The 20,611-nt window shown below is 36.1% G+C and overlaps 1 protein-coding gene across 1 annotated transcript in view; it reads right to left on the bottom strand.

Moving 5' to 3' along the window:
* Positions 1-1,252: 1,252 nt before the first annotated feature.
* ISL1 (ISL LIM homeobox 1) overlaps positions 1,253-20,611 on the bottom strand; it is a 91,227-nt gene continuing 71,868 nt past the window's right edge. The window contains exon 7 of the transcript XR_005558130.1: positions 1,253-1,919. The gene's annotated coding sequence lies outside the window, so the exon portion shown is untranslated. The remainder of the gene's footprint in view (positions 1,920-20,611) is intronic.

Raw genomic sequence — 20,611 nt, 5'->3', positions numbered from 1 at the left:
ATGAAATTATAATCTGTATGCACATAATCATTTTTTTTTCCTGTAGAAATGATGCAAAATGCCAGAAAATAAAATGCAATATGACTGACTCAGTTTACTGTGGTATTACATTACACAATGCAATATGTTATTTAGGTATTTCCTAATAGCTAAAACATTAAAAACAATTAGGCTTGAGCCCAGCTGTGCCCTTTTTCTTATCCCATCATAAACTTGCATGTGTCTATGACGTTTCATTTGAAAAAGATTCTTTCTTTTTGTATCAAGGGAAGGCTTTTCTTTCAAATTTCTCTCATCCTTTTTTATGGTGTGCTTGATGGTATCTCTATTGTCCTGGTTAACTCCCAACAGAGGAATTAAAGGCCATCATTTAAGGGCACTTCTCTTTCTAGTACCATGGATTTCAAATTTCATAGTCATAAAATCCTGGCATGGACCTTCTCACACAACTGTGGGAGAAAGGATTATGCATATTTTAATGTTATAGACAAGAACAGCTATGGATAAACATTTCTTCAAGATATATCATTTCTGATCCTCTTAGTTTGAATTCCAACAAAATGATATGTATATATGTATTAATCCAGAATGAATATAAATGATTAAACAGCTAAATAAATTTTGTTGTTGCTGCTGCTACTGATACCTTTGTAATGATGGTAGTATTATGATTTAAGTGAATTTAAAATAAGAAATTCAATATGCTCAGATATTATTTTTAATCTGCCTAATATATCATCACGGGAGGATCTAATGCTAAAAATGCTGGTCTTAAAACCAGTAGGCAAGGGGAACAGAAAGTGTATGTATCACATAACCATTTAAAGAAGATTTCCAGAATATCATAAAACAATGGCTTAAGCATTGCTATTGGTCATGTTAGCCTGAGTGGTGGGAACTGAAATTTTAAAAATCTGGGAGAAAAGCACCTTCATTACTAAAGGATTATTTATATTCCCCATCCAAAAGCTACATTTCTTTTTAAGAAGTAAAAATATAATAATGAAAGAGGCATAAAAAGTATAGCTTCCAGGTGAGTATTTCAGGATTCTGAAACTCTCTCCCTCTCCCTCCCTCCCTCCCCCCCTCTCTTTCTCCTACCTCCCCCCTTTCTCTCTCTCTCTCTCTCCTTGTCTCTTCTGGAGAAGGATCTTCAAAGATTATGGTGAGGGCTTGGAAAAGTACTGCATAAATAATTTGGCTTTAATTAATAGAATAATCGTATTTGTAAACTTGTTCTCTTTTTTACACTTGAAAGGTGATTACCCTGATTTTATTTAACTAGATAAAAATCATCTTATAGCTTTATCAGAACAGGCTGGCTATCTTGAACTATATCCTTGTCCTGTTACCCTTTTTGTGCCATGAGCAATATGGCAAATCCGGTCTTTAGCTATGCAGCATGAAAAGTCTGTTTGAAGTTGGAATCAGTGGCTGCCTTTTTCACAGTAAATTGACCTTGTGCGGCACTGCCAATGTCATAATGCTCAGCTTTATCTTGGCTGAGAAAGAGAGAGAATCACAAACTGCTTCTGCATGATTAGTTCTGCCACTTCAAACGTGTTTCTTCCGAGTCAGCTTCCACACTTGGTGCTAGAGATACTTGCCCCTGGGAAACTTTAATCTTCTTTGAAACGTCCGGGATTTCAGTAACTCTTCATTCACTGGATTGAAATGTAGCTCTGCCAGACAACTATGAAAGTATACTTGTTCAGTATCAACTAAGTCAACAATCCATTGAAATGTTTAAAATGTCCTAGAAATAGCAATTTTCTGTTTATCTGATGTTGAACAATAAGATGCAGCCTGTAGGGGATTCCAGATTGAGAAGAGATTGAAATTAAAACTTCAGGAATCTATATGTTCTCTAGATGACAGCAACTATGCAATCTGTTCATGAAGGTGGGAGATTGCTGGACCTGTCAGAAAAAAAATGTACAGCAAATAGTAATAATTAATGCAAATTGAGGTTTGAACCACTTGCCCCACTGCACCACAAGTTCAGGAGAACAATTTCAAGCAATTTAAGAACCTTAAAAAGAAAGCTTTATTGGAAGAAGAAACAATAGAATAATAAAATAATAAGTACCAACAGTAAGTACAATATTGCATATTCAAGGAAAATATTCACAACAATTTTTATTTTTTTCATGCATTATGATGAATATGTACAAGTGAGATGTAGAACCTGTAATGTCACACACATATCCTCTCATGTCTGCATTTATGTTCCATGGTATCCAGTTAATATTTCGTATTAGGCTAAATTGTGCCATCAGATGAAAATATGTGAATGCATTTATTCAACAAAAAAAGCTCAAGAGTCTTTAAACATTTTGAGAACTAATACAAAATCTGAACATATTTGCAGTCAAATGTATCATCTATTTTTATCATCTACTCATTCTCTCTATCAGAAACATATTATGCTATGTAGTTTTATGAATCTATTGATTTTTCTTTCTCACTTTTGGTGATGTAGAGCAGCAATAATAAGTTGAAGATGAAAAATATTTAAAAATAAATTGCACTGATTTTATAGGAGAGTAAAAATATATTGAAGGACCACAAGAAGCCAACTACTAAAGATATGTGTCAATAATACTTTCAAAAAAAGAAAGAAAAAGATTAAAACAGTGAAATTAACACAGTTACTATACAATTCACAAACTTTTTTGGAATGAATGAAGGTTCCACTTTATGAGGGACAAACATGATCCACAGGAATTAAAAACTTGAATTAGAGTATACCTAATTTGGAGCCTAACAAATAAGTCAAAAGATTTTGCTAACCATCTTGACAAATAAATGGTGTGTGTTCTCAGGTGTTATTAAAGGTAACTATAAGGTTGACAACTGCTCCCCATGTAATTATTCTTTTCCCAGAACTAAACCTCTTTTCAATTTTATTGGATATTGCAAAAAGTTCTAAATATACATCACCCAAAAAAAACCCCAGCCATGAATAAACAGAGCTGTAAAAGAGCTGAAGTGCATTTTTAAAAAGGCTCCTGTTCAATTTCCTGTTAAAACATATTTTCCAGATACCTTATTTTTCCTGAAGAATTTAATAAACAGCCATTTTGACTGCAAAAAAAAAAATGGTGCAGTGGGCATGGGGCATTTAGGGGAAGAGGGGAGCAATGAATCTTCTTTGCCATCTTATGTGGGCTACCTTTACACTTCAAAGTAAAATATAAAAGATGTGCAACCCACCACCCAGGAATGAAAAATAGCCCATTAAAGGCTCAAATGATACTCCAAGTTCTCCCTGGTTCTGTTGGCCCTCATTATCTCTGATGCTGCACCTAAATCTCTTTAACCTTTGTGCTTCTCTCTGTGTAGATACATGTATGTATGCATGTGTAGCATGAACAATATTAATACGACAGAATATTTTGCTCAGTTTTTGTAGAAGAAAACAAGATAATGGTTGGGATAAGTGAAATGAAGCAAAAAAAGCCCCCTCTTTCTCATTATCTTCCCAGGGATTTCAGAAATAATAAACCCTGTCAGTTCAGCCATAAAACATTTAGAAGGGAAAAGAGTCTTATAAAACCAATGTCATGGTTCCGATAAATGAAACCCGTCAAAAGAACTTCAAGGCAAGAATTCTTTCTTAAAGAATATTTTATTCAGGAAACAAAGTATCGGCACTACATAGTTGAACCCAAAATTAAAATCCCTTCCCCCAATACAAAGTAACAAATTGCAATTCCCACCCCCAATAAGCAGTCATACATCACATTCTCCAATTAGCCTGAAATATGGGCTTTCTCTCCAGCTCCTCAACCCACCAAACCGTTATCAGTTCATCCTTGATTTCCCACAGAGCAGAGTTTATTATTATGGCTAGTTGAGCTCAAGCATTCATCCCAACCCTCCTTTTGCACCTGATTTCTAAATAGAAGAAAAAGCATATTAAAAGCAAAGCAGAAATGGTTGCAATTTTCATCAGTTGTCAGAGCGGGAACATCCAATGTTTACAACGTTGACAACCAGGAGAAGACAGGATGAGGTAAGTAAGTTCTGAGCACCTAGAAACAATTTAACAGTATCTCTCCAGAAAATGTTATTCATGAAATCCTGCCTCACTGTTTTATTAAAATCATCATTGTCTTTCTAGTAAGTGCCCTCAATTACTTCATAATTTCATCTTAAACATCTGATATGCTGCTATATCCAAATACTTTGTCAATGAATCAGCTCCCCCCGGAGATTAGGACCGCTCCCACCCTGTTGGTCTTCCGTAAGCTACTTAAGACCTGGCTTTTCCAGCAGGCCTGGGGTTTATAAAAACTTACCCCTGGATGATTGTTTTTGTATTATTGTTTTGTTATGTTTTATGTGTTTTTTATTGTTAGCCACCCAGAGTCCTTCGGGAGTGGGGCGGCTTATAAATTTAAAAAAAAATGTATCTCATCATATGCAGGTTCTAATTGGCACAGCATTATATAAAACAATTCCATGACAATCATCTTTGGTTTTCAATAAACTCTTGAGGAAATTTGTAAAAAAAAATTCTCCTATATCCTCTTTGATTTCAAATCTAGGATTCAGCACATATGTGCAATAATTTTGAAAATAGTAATAGTTAACAACTGTCACAAAAATAGTTGTAAAATCCAGTACAACTCATTTAACGATATAACTTAACCTTGTTAGCTGTGGAAATTATGGTCCCAATTGGGATCATAAATCAAGGACTACCTGTACAGGATTGCCATTGTGAAGAAAACCATCAAAAGAATATGAAAGAAAAAGAGAGAAAGAGAGGGAGGGAGGGAGGGAGGGAGGGAGGGAGAGAGAGAGAGAGAGAGAGAGAGAGAGAGAGAGAGAGAGAATGAGAGATTTGCTTTAATTTAATATTATTTCCTGCTCCTTTTGTATCATTGACAAAATATACTGTTTCAAAGATCAGACCACCCAAACCATGGCAAATCACTTCTGGATTGCTGCTAAGAAGATAATATGAGAGTGGAATTTCTAGACATCAAAACTGAAGCTTAACCTAAGGAAACTTTTTTTCTTTGCATATAAACCTGATTCTCATATGACAGACAAAATTTGGGGATTTGCAGGATGCAGATGATATTATTTCAGTTAATTTTTATGACAAAAAGGCCCCAAATTGTTCCAATCATATCCATAGGAACACAATATCATTTTGATGTCATTGTCCTGGATGTCTATGTTAGTACACCAAACCCAAATAAACCACATTATGAAGATCATATGAGACAAGTTCTAGAGAAGGAGATCTTACCCTTATCCCCCCAAAATGAACCTATGCATTGACAGTGTCTTTGTCCAACAAAGAAAAATAATCCTGCCCTAAAAGGTGGATCAGAAACTTATTTTTGTGCAGAATGTGGTAGCAGGAATTACTAGTTTTGATTATGCTGTTTTTATTCTGCATATTCGCTGCCTGTTCAATTCCAAGCCAACTTTAAAATGCTGGTGTAGTAACCCTTAAGAGTGAAGATTATGAATAGCAGTTATTACTCTGGCCTACTATGCTGGCCTAGAAGGAGAGAAACAGTGGTAATCCCATAATTTCAGAATGTGCTTATTGAAAAAGATGTCTAATGTCTATTTCGGAGATCTTTTAAAAAACCTTTTATTCTAATTTGAATTATTTCTGGCATTCTATTTTGTTTGCTGTTGCAATTATAATAGAATTTATGTCATTTTATTTGCTTTTGATATTTAATATATACAGCAGGAGTACCTGAGTTGTATGATTAAAACAAAGGTGAAATGGGAGTCCTAACAGTTCAATCGAAGCACCACCTATTTTTAAGTATGACTCAAATAAAAAATGGATGGTGCTCTTATCACCCCATAGGGACTGCCATTTTGATTTTTTTTATCATCTCTTCCTACAGTATATTTATATAAGTCTATTTTACTGTTGTTATGTGGTTTTATTATGCAATTTGTTAATTACTCTAAAATCACTTGGAAAAATCACTTATAAAAGCAAAACAACATCAATAGCAATAATGCTCAAATTGCACTTTAACTCTCAAACTGTAAGTGAACTTACATATGTCTATAATAGCTTAAATCATATCTTTCTTCATTTTTTCCTGTATTATTCCTTTCCCCTCCTATGTTTGAATTTTTAGTGGTAAAATTCAAGAGATTTTCTCTTGGACTTTTTAAAATGCCAATTACATTCATACAATGAAATAAAATAACATAATGACAACAACAACAATAATATAAGCTTTTATGTGATTTATTACTTTGATAATGATCATTGTACTATTAAATTCCCTAATAGAGAAATTTGTCTCCGAGTCTCATAAATAAAAAAACAAACAAGCTATTATAATAGCTTGGAACTTTGATTCATTTCTTTGAAGATAAGGGTTTTTATTATTTCGATCAAAGTCCAATTTTGTGATAACATCTATATATGGAACATCATGGTTTACCCCTACTCTGGCAATGTTTATCTCAGCCTCAATTAACATACATCGTCACAGAGTGTTTTGTGAACAGAGAAACTATCTATTTAGAAAAGAAGAAACAGAATTAATTGTGTTTGTCATCCAGCTATTGTGTTCAAGCTAAATATGCTTTTAAATTACTTTACTATAAGAAAAAAAAATGAATGCTAAGTGAATGCTAAGTATCAAAGTTCTTTTAAATTGGTTTCTACAAGTTTCCCATTCATCATTCAATCTGATAAAAGAGAAGTGTTTAGAAACCCTTTCCAAGAAGGGGAAATATCCAAAAAATTCTCATGTGGAGTGTGATATTCTTCAACTTATTCCTCCAGGAGATGTCTAATGGATGGTGCTTAAATGTCCTATTTTTCACATGCAATCTGTTCTTCAACCATCTGTACATCAGTTCCTATCACTGGAACTTGAACTTTTTCAGTAGCAGTCACTTATTATCACCAATGGGCACTCCTGTTCTTGAGAAACAAAAACATACTTTCACGTCATTATATGTTTAAATGCTGAATAAGATTAATATTTATAGTGTCAGCCCTATCAGATAAAGCAGACAGGAAACTAGATTAGATAATCTAATTCTACTTTATTATAAGGCTATTTTAACAGAACCGTACAAGTCTGAAGGTATTAACTTCTTGCCATCACTTTTAATTGCTTGACCCATTAAGGTTGGGCCTTTCTAAGTTTCTTTCTTTAACTATTAAGCACTAGGGGTTCTGCTTCTCTTATCAAATTGTGTCCTAGGCAATAGCAATAGCACTTAGATGTATATACTACTCCATAGTGCTTTGCAGCACTCTCTAAGCAGTCAACAAAGCCAGTATATTGCTCTTCATAAACTGGGTCCTCATTTTACCGACATCAGAAGGAAGGAAGGCTGAATCAACCTTGAGCCGGTCAGGATCACACTGCTGGCACTGGGCAGAGTCAGCCTGCAATACTTAATTCTAACCACTGTACCACCACAGCTCCATCTCTTCCTCTCACTCCACAAGGTCATCTACGTATTTCATTACATATAGTCATTTAACTTCTCACAGATTTTAATTAAAGTCTTATCTGTTGAAATTTCTGCCTAATATAATGGTGTACTTTTTAAAATCATGATTGCCTCTATACATCTGTGAATCACACTGAAACCATATATTGAAAGATTATAACATGGAAATAAGCTTTACTTTTTTACTCTGAATGGTGTTTCCATCTCATTTGATTACGTGTAAAGATAATGTTTGGGAAATAAATCGACATCAGGTGGCATTGCATTGGCAACCATATTGCGTTTTGCAAAGTTTTAATTTTTGTTTTAGTCGATGATGTTTTGTGTCAGATTCCTAAAATAAAAATTAATTTTAAGTGAAGTGAGTAGAACCTATACGATGATTGTAGACATGCCAGCTAAAAATAAGAGATTTGAAAGATTTGATAGCTATGTTAAATGAAGTTTGGTTTAGTTTTTGTGAGTTTTCACATCTGTGAAAAGATTATCTATGCTGGACATAAGAATACCCTGGCATCACAACAACACTTCCTTGGACTTCAGGGCACTATGTTGAAGTGCTAAGTAGGGTTTTCATGTTAAGTGAAGGATTCCAACAGCATGGATATTCTCAGGGCTCTAACTCCTACTTATGGACTGAAAATGAGGCCTAAGAAGGCCAATTGCCAGATAATGCCCTTATACCAAAGACTCGTGTCCAACTGAAAGCTTGAAGTGCACCCTTTCAGCACTCGGATTCAGTTCCAGTGGAAGACACACTTTGTTTGAGGACATGGGCTGGAGGAAGCCAGAAGAGGGGCTGGCCTCTCAACATTCTTTTCACACTTTGCCTGAAGACAAAGTTGTTGTGCATCCGAAGTGCCCTCTTCATTGACACATTCCATGACACTCTGGCATGACAGAATCTGCCTTGTGCCACTGACAGAGGACAAAAATTATTCGAGAGCACTGCTCTGAAAGAATAAAGGAACCCCCACCCAATCCATATCAATCCCCCAATGTGACTTCATGTCATCTCACACTGTGTGGTGGTCACTTTAGCTTAACTAGGAAATAACCATTGTTCTGAATACAGAAACCTTGTGCTGATAACCTCAAGGGCAAACCGATAGGAGAGGACAAATTATATCCCCGAAATGTGTGACTTTTGAAGCTATCAGGGTATTTAGCTCTCTTTCTATTTTAACTCTTCAGAAGTGCTGAAGCTTAGATTACAAAGCATGGATGTATCAGAAAAGAAGAGTCTAGGATATGTGTAATGTGATTTTTAAAACTTCAAGGAATTCTTCCCAGATGAAATAGATAGAGAGGGAAAGGAAGCAAAATAATAGTTACAGCAAACCATAATGAAAGGAATTTTGCCTTAGACCAGAAGAACCTTACAAATGATTCCACTCATCCTTAGGTAGAAATTTTGGGATTCTAATGATTCAGATTTTTAATCAAAGACTTAACTAGCACTTCCTAGACAGTGGTTCTCAACCTGCGGGTCAGGACCCCATTTGGGGTTGAACAATCATTTTACGGGGGTCACCAAACAACACAGTCTGCCATTTTTTTCCCCTTTTCCTTAGCTGTGCTACTCCCTTTTATTCTCTTGGCTTTTGAAAGCCAATAGAATAGACTCTCTTGAATAGAGTCTAATTCTATTGGCTTTCAAAAGCCAATAGGAATTGTCCAGGCTGTCTCTGCCCTGCTGAGCCTGCCAAAAGTCCCATTCTGCAAACGGTGCTGCACCAGTTGAGTAGTCCTCGACTTACGACCGGTTGAGTAGTCCTTGACTTACGACCGGTTGGGGGTCGCGGCATTAAAAAGATTGAGAACCACTGTCCTAGACTGAAACATTCTAGGATCATACATTTTACCAAAACATTCCTACAGATCATACATTTTACCAAATTCTGTAAGATGTCATTTCATTTTTCCCAAAGAGCACACAGTTAGAAGAGCTAAGGTCTACATGAGCACATATGTACAATATAACAAGACAAGAACACTGTGATCAATTTGGATTTTTCTGCTAAGTCATATCTTTGGATGTCTCTTTATTCTTAAACAAATGAGCATACATTTATAAACCTCAGCTCACAAGGCTTATATTATGGAAGACAGTAAAGAATTAGTACAGAAATTAAGACAAGATATCATTTGCATGAAGAGCTAGTTCTTCTTGCAAAAAAAAAATCCATTGGGAAAGGAAGAATTTCATTGGGACCATAATGCAGAATTAAGTTCCATTTTTTCAAGTAGAAACTTTATATTTTTAAAACAAAGAACATAATACATTCACATTTTAATATTGTCGTTTTTGCCTCTTATTTCCATTTATTGATGATTCTTTTTTTCTTCAGTCAGGTATTCAGGATAATATGGAATAATAATTCAGACAGCTTTAATCACATTTAAATGCATATCCGTTTGGGGTCCAGCAAGTTATCTACCTAGTTTTCTTGTTACCTTCTGGGAGAAGGCTTTGTGGCATCCAAAGCAGAACATCTAAATTCAGTCACAGTTTTGCTATAGCATCAACCTTGTGAACTCTCAAGTTTCCTCTTTCTGCTATATATTCAAAATTGACAGTGATTAGTATGTGTGTGTGTGTGTGTGTGTGTGTGTGTGTGTGTGTGTGTAACATGTCTATATATATATTATGTATGGGTATGGGTAGCAAGAGAATTTCATTTTTAATGTAGGGCAGCGTGCTCACAATAAAAAAAATGACAATAAAAGTTCTCTTCTCTTATCTCTTCTCTTATCTCTTCTCTTATCACCTTAAAAAGTAATTCCTATTTAATTTAATAGGACTTTTCATCCAACCAATAAATGCATGATTTTGTAGCTTAAAAAAATCACAATCAATTAGGAAAGGGATCCTGATTAATTAATCATTTCCTCTATATGTAACAAATAAGTGATGTTTGGGATAACCATTTCTGAAAAATATAGTTATTGCTTAAAAATAAAACACACTTGGACTTAATTTATTGTGTTCATTAACCAGCATAAAAGAATTGGTATTCAAATATTCAGATTATCCAAAACTAAATTGACAATGTTAGGAAGAGGATAATAACAATAATAATAATAATAATAATAATAATAATAATAATAATAATAATAATAATAATATTGTTTACCCGTCGCAGATACACAGTGATTGAAAACAAAGAAATAATGATCTGTTACTACAGATCAAGTCCAACAAGAAGAGGATATCTAAAACGAATGCACCATTTCTGGAAAGAACAACATCCAGAATCAGAAATAACAGAACAGAGACTAGCAGATCAACGCCGATTTATAACACGAAATAAAATATTCACAGAAACAGAATTGGACGAACTGCAAAGGTTTACCCAGGGCAAAGAAATCAAAGCCTTACCAGAAGTAATTCAGAATGTAGAGGCAAAGCAGGGGGAGTTGGCAGTGAAGGAATCCAGCAGAGATATACAACAGTTCTCATTTGGAAACCAGGCACCTCTTCCTCAGGAAGAACAAAACCCTCTAACTAAAGAAATAAAAGAATTGAAACAAAGAATAACTGAGCATCTAGAACAGCACAAAAACAACAGAATAAGGCTACCTGCATTGAAGCTTGTTCCAAAGAAACAGATAGCACAAGCATTAAAAGATGCAAATACTGCAATATCAAGTATAAGCACCAATTCACTGCAAGAAACAAACCAACTAATGTACAGCACAGCTACAGTTATAACAGAATACCTGGGATGCAAAATCAACAAAAAAGAAAAACAAACAAACAGTGCACCAAAAAATGGAAGGTTAGACTAGAAAATAAGATCAGCAAGTTAAGATCACATGCAAGCAAGCTAGAACAGATGAAAGAAAAGAATCTGAAGAACAAGAAGACCAAAGAATACCTAATCAAGAAATACAACTTAGAAACAAGGAAGATCAAGGAAGCACTGGAAATAATAAAGCAACAAATAAAAGCTATAGCCAGGAAAATCAGTAGATATGAAGCTCGAATTGCAAACTATAGGCAGAACCTCCAATTTCAATCCAATCAGAAACGTTTCTACCAATCCATCAATGGAGAAACTGCAAGGAATCAGTCGGTACCTGACAAGGAAGAAACAGTGCAGTTCTGGAGGCAGATATGGGATAACCCAAATACAACAAGGATGCGGCTTGGTTAAAAGAGGTGGATGCAAATAAAACAGAAGTTTAAATGAAAGAACTAGTAATAACAACAAAAATGGTAGAAAAAAGAGCAAAGAAAATCAAAAATTGGTCAGCACCAGGTGAAGATGAACTGCATGGGTTTTGTTGAAACATCTAACTGTTATACACCCACTCATTGCCAAACAGTTCAACAATATACTACAAGGAGGAGAAATTGAAAAGTGGCTAACAACTGGGAAAACCTACCTAATAATGAAAAATCCAGCAAAAGGGGCAACACCAGGTAACTACAGGCCAATTACCTGCTTACCAACAACTTTCAAATTACTAACTGGTGTGGTAGCTGATGCAGTACAACAGCATCTAGTTGAAAACAATCTCTTTCCACCTGAGCAGAAAGGAAACCGCCCCAATAGCAGAGGAACAAAAGATCAACTCCTAATAGACAAAATGATCTTGGAAAACTGCAAGAGAAGGAAGACCAACCTGAATGTGGCATGGATTGACTACAAAAAGGCATTTGACTCTCTGCCACATGATTGGATAATAAAGTGCCTAGAAATAACAGGAGTCAGTAGAAACATCAGAAAATTTGTGCAAAGATTGATGGCACAATGGAAGACACAGTTGCAGATCAATGGTGAGAGGCTGGGAGAGGTTAATATCAAGAGAGGAATATTTCAAGGAGATTCATTATCACCATTACTATTTGTTATTGCACTGTTTCCTCTGTCAACAATACTGAATAACTCAAGACATGGCTATCAAACATCAAAAACATCTGCCAGACTATCCCACCTCCTTTATATGGATGATCTGAAGCTGTATGGAAAAACATCATCTGAAATAGAATCGCTGCTCAACACTGTCCGTATATATAGCCAAGATATTGTAATGGAGTTTGGCTTGGACAAATGTGCCACACTTACTATCAAACAAGGAAAAATAGTGAAAACTGAAGGAATCAAGATGCCCCACGAAAATAACATTAAGAGTCTGGATGAGGAAGAGTACTACAAATACTTGGGTATCCTTCAAGCTGACAACATCAAGCACACTGAAGTCAAGAAAAAGATTAGAGGTGAATACATCAAGAGAGTGAAGAAGATCTTAAAGTCCAAACTCAATGGAGGAAAGACCATAAAATCAACACCTGGGCAATACCAGTCATTAGGTAACAGCATGGGACTGGACTCAAGCAGAACTAAAAGCAATGGATAGGCAGACCAGAAAAATAATGACAATGAATCATGCCCTTCATCCACGCAGTGACATTGATAGACTTTATCTACCAAGGCAAATAGGTGGGCGTGGAATGCTACAAGTACATCAGATGGTTGAAGAAGAAAAAATGGCTTTGGAAGAATATCTGAAGAACAATGATGAAGATGCACTGAAATTAGTATATCAGGAAGGCTTACTAACTACTGGAGAGACCAAACTGGCCTACAAGAAAGACCAAATGAAGAACAGAATAGAGGCATGGGAAGACAAAGCACTACATGGCCAATACATAAAAAAATAGCTGGGAAAGTAGATAACAATAAAACCTGGCAATGGCTAAGAGCAGGAAAATTGAAGAAAGAGACCGAGGGACTAATTCTGGCTGCACAAGACCAAGCCTTAAGGACAAATGCATACAAAGTCAAAATTGAGAAGACAGCAACAGACAGTAAGTGCCGCCTATGCAAAGAAGCTGAAGAAACAGTGGACCACTTGGTAAGCTGTTGCAAGAAGATTGCACAAACTGATTACAAGCAGCAGCATGACAAAGTAGCAACAATGGTGCATTGGAAGATCTGCAAAAAATATCATTTGGCTGTAAGCAAAAACTGGTGGGATCATAAAATAGAGAAAGTCATAGAAAATGATAAAATGAAACTGTCTGGGACTTCAGAATTCAAACAGACAAGCACCTGCAACATAACACCCCAGACTTAACATTTGTCGATAAGAAAGACAAAAAAGTCTGGATAGTGGATGTGGCAGTGCCTGGAGATAGCAGAATAGAAGAGAAAGAACTGGAGAAGATAACAAAATACAAAGACCTACAAATAGAAATAGAAAGACTGTGGCAAAAGCAAGCAAGGGTAGTACCAATAGTCATAGGCTCCTTGGGTGCAATCCCAAAACAACTGGAGCACCACTTGAACACCATTGGCATTGACAAATTCGCTATTAGTCAATTGCAAAAGGCGGCCTTATTAGGAACTGCTTCCATCCTGCGACGATATCTGTAATACCATCAAACATCCACATCTGCCTATCCCAGGTCCTGGGTAAGGACTCGATAGGTAGACAAAATGCCAAATCCAGTCTGAACATCTGGCTGACTGTGCGATGATCGATGATAATAATAATAATAATGTTGGAAGGGACCTTGGAGGTCATCAAGTCCAACCCCCTGCTCAGGCAGATAACCCTATACCATTTCGGACAAATGGCTGTCCAGATTCTTCTTTAAATCTTCCGGTGTTGGAGCATTCACCACTTCTGGAAACAGGTTGTTCCACTGTTTAATTGTTCTAACTGTCAGGAAGTTTCTGCTTAGTTCTAGGTTGCTTCTCTCCTTGATTAGTTTCATCCATTGCTTCTTGTCATGCCTTCAGGCGCTTTGGAAAATAGCTTGACTCCCTCTTCTCTGTGGCAGCCCCTGAGCTATTGGAACACTGCTATCATGTCCCCCCTCGTCCTTCTATTCATTAAACTAGACATACCCAATTCCATCAATCTTTCCTTATATGTTTTAACCTCCAGTCCCCTAATCATCCTTGTTGCTCTTCTCTGCACTCTTTCTAGAGTCTCAACATCTTTTTTACAGGATAGTTAGGAAGAGTACAGACAAAAAGAACTGGCTAAAGGATAACATTAAATCAAATATGTTAAAAGGCTTGCTCAGGCTACTCATATACAACAAGAAGAAATACACTTTTTAAAAAATCATTGTGAGCTTTTTTCCTCATAATCAACATTTATTAATCGATCAATCATCCATAATATTAAGGTGACCAACCATCCTCCTTTAGGGATGATAGTACTCCTTTTGTAAGTTCTGTCCTCCCTCGAAAAGTGTCCTCCTACATGTCCTCCTTTTCAATGTTTGAAGACTAATCTGCAGGGCTTTTTTTCTCATAGAACGCTCAGAATGGCATTCCAGCACCTTTTTTGATGTTTTTTTTTTTCAACTTTTGCATGAGCTGTGCTACTCCTCTTGTTGGCTTTTGAAAGCCAATAGGAATTGCTGCTGAGCGCACCAAATTGCAAACTTTGCACATGCAAGTTGTCTGCAACGAAGGTGAATTTGCACCCCTCCCTGCTACTCAGCTACACCATTTCCTAGTTAGTCCCGAAGATACCTGGAGGAGACTGGAGCAGCGACGCCATGGTAAGTTTCTCTTGATCTTTGGCCCTGCTAGGGCAATAATGGCTGCGGGCACAAGAGGCAGGGGTAGCGGGGCTGCTGCAGGTGGGGGTGTGAGGGGCGGTGGCGGCTGGCTGCCCCCCGTGCTCTGGGAGCCATGGAGCCTGCTCTACACAGGGCTGTGCAGGGTAAGTGTTGGTGCTGGCAGGGCGGCTGCAGGTGGGGTATGTGGATGGTGGGCTGCCTCCCAGGGCCGGAGCCAGTGCGGTTGGTGCTTTGGGAGCCGCAGGGCCCACTCTGCATTTATCATATTATAGTATATTCTGTATTATTGTTGCAATGAATAAAATGTTTCTTTTATGTACAATATTTTTTTTCTTCAATTTATTTGTGTCCTCCTTTTTATTATAAAAAAGTTGGTCACCTTAATAATATGCAACTGGTCAACTAGAGATATCACATTTTTGCTATTTTTGTTTTGTTTTTGCTTTAATCATATAGTATGAATCCATTTTAGGAGAATTACAAGATTTAATTCTGAAGATGGTAATATTCCTAATATGGAAGGTTCATAAAATAATTGATTTTCAATTTATGTTTTGTGATATTTATGTATCAATTTTAGCCAACAAAGCATGAATCCAGATATTTTTGAAATATTAATATTGTATGAGAATCTGATTGCTAAGAATAGATACAGCAATCTATTTCTCCTGCATATCAGTATTGCATATCCTCAATATATGAGCTTTATTTGCAAATTTTTCTTAAACACATAACATTCAAATTTATTTGTGTATGTTTTTTTCTCATCCACATATGCTCTTTGCATACAAATCTACTAAACATAACTTAATTTTAAGCATTTTTTTGCAAAATGTGAAGAAATTGTCAGATAAGAAGGATAATCATGCCATTGAATTTAAATCAATGTGTCTTGTTTTACATATTAATCTGGGAGATTTGAATTAGGTAATGTTCACTTGAAAATGTGAATTTAAAATTCCTTCCCTGTCCCTATTCAGCAACCACTTCAGTATAGTAATCCTCCTAGATTTCCATACATGGTTAATTAAGGAGTAAGAAACCTTTAGTAACACACAACAAACTCAAATCTTACTTTACAGTCCCAAGATAATGTCAACTTAATGCAACCTGACAACCAAGGAAGAAGTCTGAAGCAATAATAGTATGCTAATCTGAGGAGAGTTATCTGGGTTATATTCCTTGATCTATAAATAGCTGGCTCTGTCATATTTTGTCAAGACTTTTAGGCTGCAATCTAGGGTCTCTGGAAGACTCTCCCAGGGTTCATAAGGCTTCTGAGTTGGAATCCCACCATCAGTTTTCTGAAAAATTCCTCATCAAAGTTATTAAAGTATATTTATAAGATTATCCTTCCCATTAGTTTGTTCCTTGGAGCTTATCTACATATTATGCACAGAAAATTTGGACTATATGTCTTAAATTCATTGGTAAAGAGAAACTATTTGTACTTTGAATGCTCCATGATAAAAGTATGTCCTTTCAGTATATGGTAATGCTATACTGGGCATTTAAAGAAGTTTTTGCTGGATTAATGTAGAGAAGTTGATGTATACAGAATTTATGCAAAGCATTTGAATGTCCCTGTGGCATTAAAGTCAGTAGAAGTATTGTGTTACAGATGTGTTCTTTCTTCATTCATGGCATACATGTTCAGAATATGGCATTAAATTCTTCAGATGGTCGATATTTTGAGATCCTGGGGTCCTAAATATTTTTAAAAGAGATGTAACCTGAAAGTTGGGACCTTGCTGTTCTTCAAACATTGACATGTCAGTTAGAGATCCAAGAATGGTATAAGCTATAGTTTGTCAACATTTGGAAGGCCACAGATTCTCTACCCTTTTTGTAGACTGTTTCTTCTCTACTAACATGCAAAAACATCCAGTTTTATTAGTATTCATCAGAGAAACATTCCTTTTTTCCAACCAGTTTTCATTCAATTGATGAAAGAGGATTAGCTTTAGAAATGTTTACATAGGACAAGAACAGAGAGAGACTCATAGGTGGAGCACCATATTCTTGAAATGATTTAATATCCAGTAGAAGTATCCAGTAGGTGTGAGAGTGAATAGCCTGCTTTTCATTCTACAATCTTCTATCCTATAGCCTCCCTGCTTCCTAGCTTCAATTAAATATTTAGAAGGCATCACAAGTGAATTTCTCACTTGGGAGTTCCATGAACCTGTTAGTCACAACTAAATACATTTTGCGCTTTAGAAACCTGGAGAAAGTACTTATGGTTAGATTTGGAGCCTTTGTTTTCAGCCTATGAGTTTGGTAGAGAATTTTTGAAAGGCCTGATGTAAATTCTACACCTGAGAGAAGTTTCAATTCTTTTCCTCTCTGACTTGTTCATAGCTTGCTAAGCCTTGCCTCCCAAAACCTGGAACCAACTTGTCTAAAATTTAAATATTTTTCATCGGGAACTTTTGAAATTGCATGTGATATGGATACTGCTCCATCTTTATTATGGAGCTAAGAAGCATGCCTTTTCTGTGCCAATCCCTGCCTTACTGAACACTCTTCCCCCTAAAATTTGAGAAGCCTCTACCCACTTAACCTTCTGAAAAGCACTGAAGACGTGGCTTTCCCCTCAAGCGCTAGGATAAGATGATGTCATTTCATGTTGAAAAGCTTGGCTTGGCGCCAGATTTTTGGTTTTAATATTTTAATGTGGGGTTTGTTGTTGTTTTAATTCTTAATCGGCAACCACCTGAATTTGGTTTAAGATGGGTGGCTCTATAAATGTTTTAAATAAATAAATAAAAATATGATAAATGATATCTGGTCAAGCTTTCATTTTTAAAATAAATATGTATGATGATTTATGGTGATCATATACCTCTTGCCTTAAAAGAAGAATTTATTGAGGGTTTTTTCCCCCCCAAACTGTGTATCATCTTGGGTTTCCAAACCTTTTCTGTCTTTTTCTAGTTCCCCCCACCCCAACTCCAGATGTCTACTGGTCATCTCAAATTCAGTTTCTGCCTGTTGCTAAAATAGCTCATCGCTGTGTACAGTTCCAAAGACTGTGTTTTTTATTTCTTTCTTTCTCTTTTTGAGTCAGAGAAAGTACAAAATGTCTGCCAAGCCTAAAAATGATACCGATCAGGTTTCTGTGTCTGTTAAGTGATGCTTACTCAGCAATTTGGCTCTTGTCAGTAATTTTTCAGCAGTTAATGGCACTGGAATCCCTTAGAGAGCTAGTAGTGCCAGCTAACCAGAAGAATTTCTCCCTCTTGAATTGTGGCATGCATCTCATCTTACCAGTCCCCCTGAGGCTGCACTGCCCAAAGTAGGTAGTGTCCCATTTTATTTTGCTCATGTCCATCACTGCCACCAGAGAGCCAGGCACTTTGTCTCACCTTTCCAAAAATTCCATCTTGGATTAAGGATTAAACACCCAATGGAAGAGGAAAAAAACCAGAACATGGGTTCATTTCATCATGCTGGTCAACTCTTATTCTTTTATTTTTTATGGATTTTATTGTATTTTTTTTTTATTGCTGTGAACCATCCATCCAGAGTTGCTGAAAGTTGGGTGGCATAAGAGCTTAATTTTTTTATTATGATTGTTAATCGCATAATCAGTCAGACGTTAAGACTGATTTGGTATTTTTCTCCATCTACTGAGTCCTTCGCAAGGTCCAGTGCTAGCAGATATTGTTATTTGATGATGTTAAGGGTTTCATCAAAGGATGTAAGCTGTTGCTTTCTTTTCCCAAATTTGTTCTAGTTGCAAGTATTTGCTTTTTGTGGTTTTCTCCAGTACTTTCTTTTCTATTCTGCGATCTCTAGGTACTGCCACATCTACTTTTTTCTTAAACTGTATGGTGAATTTGCAACATTCCACATTCCATATCTGCCTATGCTCCTTTGTAAGTAAAGTCTGTCAATGTTGCTGGATGAATGACAAATGGTTATCCAATTTTTTCTTAAAAACTTCCAATGTTGGAGCATTCCCAGCTTCTAGAGGCAAGTTGTTCCACTGATTAATTGTTCTAACTGTCAGGAAATTTCTCCTTAGTTCTAGATTGCTTCTCTCCTTGATTAGTTTTCATCCATAGCTTCTTGTCCTGTCATCAGATGCTTTGTAGAATAGTTTGACTCCCTCTTCTTTGTGGCAACCCCTGAGATATTGGAACATAGGTTTATCACTAGTGGTGAGCAGATACTTTCAATTTGCTTTCTTTTTCATAGAGGAAAAATCATGTTTATTGGGGAAGAAACAGCATTCAGTTTCTGGCTGTTGGCCTAGAAAAGTATTGAAGTATATTTGTTACCTCTTAACAATTTTTAGAGATTTATAGGATAGAAGTATCTGTGACACCTTTGTAAGTATAAGAGCAGATGATTTACTATAACTCTGCCTTGTTTCAGATCTAAAAACAGAAGATTTCATTGACAAAACAAATGTTTGTTTCAAAGTGTTCTTATTTTGCTTTTCTCCATCAAAGTTCACCAATGTTTTCTTTTTATTCTTGTGGATTGCAAGCTGGAAGCACTGATTCAAAGTTAAATCCTCAACTATTTTTTCCATGGCTGGTTAGTGTCAGTTTAATAAGCAGTGTTAATGCTTTGATTTGTAAAACTTGCCCTAACCAGTACTGAACAGTCAAGTGACACTGTAACACAATAGCAGCACAATATAATTATAAGCATGAAACAAACCACCACATTTTATTTCTTGTGTCAGTTAGAATTCTAAGTTAATTCAGACAGAAATAATTGGTATTAAGGAGTTACAGGAAACTCCATTAATGTCACTTTTAAAATTAGGATGCAAAAAGTAACTTGTTTGAGCAGGCTCAGATTAGTAACATGAATGAACGTACAAATTCACTGCAGTTATTTGGAAGCCCAGAACAATGCAAAACTTTCAAACAATAGTTACTGGCTCTTACTGAGAGCCAGAAAAATAAGAGGCATAAATAGTGGGTAGCAAAGCTTACGAATCCTGTTTATTCAGACAAGCTAATCTTTTATGTGACTCAGAACTGTCAAATTTTTTTCAGTTGTTCTTGAATATATCTGAATGTTATCATGTCTGTGAAATTGTGTTGTACAAAGTGAATGACAGTGATCTCCAAGATCAGGTAAGGCTTTTAGTTTATAGAAATGACAGTCAATGTGCATTTATTGACTGTACCGTTGCGTTTTGTCACTATAACATCCATACTGATTTTTTTTCCTCTGTAATTCCAAAAGGGAGCAATCACAATCACTGCTCTATAGGAAGGAGCCATTGATAAAATAAGTTATCTTCCCTTCTCAAGCCCTCAATCCCTAATGCCTAACAGTGGCAGTCACGTGATGATCCCTCAACCAGCTCATCTTTTTTAAATAGGAGTGAGGCTGGAGATCCATCAAATGTTTCTTTCTTCTTCAGTCCTTTTCATAGATGGATGCTGATTCAAAACAGGATCAGAGACACACATATGACATGCTTTCTTGTAGAATCTAGAACTTGTCTCTGTCACACAAGTTAGAGTTTGGACCAATAAATATGAATAGAAAATGTTATATATTGAATGTTCTCAAGCCATCATATCTTTTTAGGTATCCATGTAAAACCCTTATTTA

This window comes from Crotalus tigris, unplaced genomic scaffold (genome assembly GCF_016545835.1).
Source record: "Crotalus tigris isolate CLP2741 ecotype Arizona unplaced genomic scaffold, ASM1654583v1 scf7180000018606.670481, whole genome shotgun sequence".
In the NCBI taxonomy this organism is placed as follows: Eukaryota; Metazoa; Chordata; class Lepidosauria; order Squamata; family Viperidae; genus Crotalus; species Crotalus tigris.
Note: the sequence above shows the minus strand (reverse complement) of the source record. Positions and strands in the feature narration are given on the sequence as shown.